This window comes from Octopus sinensis, linkage group LG21 (genome assembly GCF_006345805.1).
Source record: "Octopus sinensis linkage group LG21, ASM634580v1, whole genome shotgun sequence".
NCBI classification, from domain to species: Eukaryota; Metazoa; Mollusca; class Cephalopoda; order Octopoda; family Octopodidae; genus Octopus; species Octopus sinensis.
The window spans coordinates 1,311,239-1,313,414 of NC_043017.1; the positions used below are offsets into that span (position 1 = coordinate 1,311,239).

Below are 2,176 nucleotides of genomic sequence, written 5' to 3' on the forward strand. Positions count from 1 at the left end.
TGAGCTTTAGGGCTGTCGGTCTCCATATATTTAACAACAAAGAAATATTTATGTGCGTCTGCCTGTTATTATGCATGAATGGACGTTTCTATGTATGTTTATATAGGTACATTAATTTGTATGCGCGCGCGCGCGCGTGTGTCTGTGAATCAGTGTGTATGACTGTTATTTTGTGCGTATGTTTCACGTTGTGTATGTGCTGATTACCATACAGACGAAACACACGCATATACCATAGAGGATCTACTCCGAAGGAATAAGATATTCACAAATGTACACACCATATCACTACATACATCTACGCATCTCTCTCTCCTACACATACACACACATACACTGACACTACGTAAAAGATTTGTTCCAGTAAGGAGAGAAACATCTTAAAAGCTATGATAACTCTCATTTAAAAGATAATTTTTTTTCAAATCCGCTTTATACTTATAAACTGTATTAAGTAATTTTTATAGAATTTCAAATATATATGTGTGTGTGTGTTTGTGTGCATGTGTATATGTCTATACATATATATATATATATATATGGTGTATATATATATATATATATGGTGTATATATATATATATATATATATGGTGTATATATATATATATATGGTATATATATATATATATATGGTGTATATATATATATATGGTGTATATATATATATATATGGTGTATATATATATATATATGGTGTATATATATATATATATGTGTATTGTTATATATATATATATGGTGTATATATATATATATATGGTGTATATATATATATATATATATTATATATGGTGTATATATATATATATGGTGTATATATATATATATATATATATATGGTGTATATATATATATATATATATATGGTGTATATATATATATATATATGGTGTATATATATATATATATATATGGTGTATATATATATATATATATATATATATGGTGTATATATATATATATATATATATATGGTGTTATATATATATATATATATATATATGTGTATATATATATATATATATATATATATTATATATATATATATATATATATATCAGACAGCAAAGTGTACGTACACCACTATATCTTATATATAAAAAATACAAAAATGGGACAACAAAAACAGCCAGACGGACGATACAAAGAAAACAAGGACGGGTCATTCGGAGTCTTCTATCCTTAATAGAGTTCAAGATTATATTTGCAATTTCTGCTGGTTATACTCGAGATTGCTACAATCTTGGCGGCCCCAAGGAAAAACTAAGCTATGAGCATTAGATTCATTGCATGAAAGCAGCGAATGTATACGAAAACAAGGACGGAAAAAGACAGAGAAATGGTACACAACTACAAAGGCAATTAACAGGACATAACAACAGGTGTTTTTCAGACTAAGGACGAATTGAATTAAGCTGGGGTGATATTATTTTGGTTGTGATGTATATATAATTTATTTTTCTATGCTCGTATATATTTGGTTTCGCTTTTCGTGTTGGTTTATAAGTATCGATAAATAAAGGCATATATAATATATATGTGTATATATCTGGGAGTATGGAAATAATGGGGTATATATCTTATTTAATTTGTTGTTGTTTTGGCTCGTTATTAGGATGTGGGACATTTCGCTTGCTTTGTATTACTTTGATGTATGTATATATTTAAAGGATTTTTTTCGTTGACTGTATCGAATTGATTTTGTTTTTCGTTTGTTTATATAAACAGAAAAAATACTTACCGCCCCTACATACTAATAGTCGAATTTAAAATTTGTAGTTTTGATTTAATATATATATATCAAATAAAGTTAAATAGATACATGTGTGTATGAATTGTATATGTATGTAAATTGTAAAAAATTAATATGTTTATATATATGGTTCCATGGTGTAGTGGTTATCACATCTGCTTAACATGCAGAAGGTCGTGAGTTGGAAACTCGCTGGTACCTATAATTTTTTCAGCGGTGGTGCCCCAGCATGGCCGCGACATTCAGGCTAAAACATTTTTAAGGATTAAGGATATATATATATATATAAACCTGTGTATACGTATATGCATATGTGTATACGTATGGATTTGTGTGTGTATGTATGCATACTTAAATGACAGGTGTGTATGTGTGTGTATATAAATATATGCATACATAAACGTCTGTTTTGTACCAATAA

The 2,176-nt window shown here is 27.5% G+C and overlaps 1 non-coding gene across 1 annotated transcript; it reads left to right on the plus strand.

Annotated features, from left to right (window-relative positions):
• The first annotated feature begins 1,883 nt into the window (after positions 1-1,883).
• Trnav-aac lies at positions 1,884-1,956 on the plus strand. Its single transcript has one exon. It is a non-coding gene; the product is annotated as a tRNA-Val (tRNA).
• Positions 1,957-2,176: the final 220 nt, after the last annotated feature.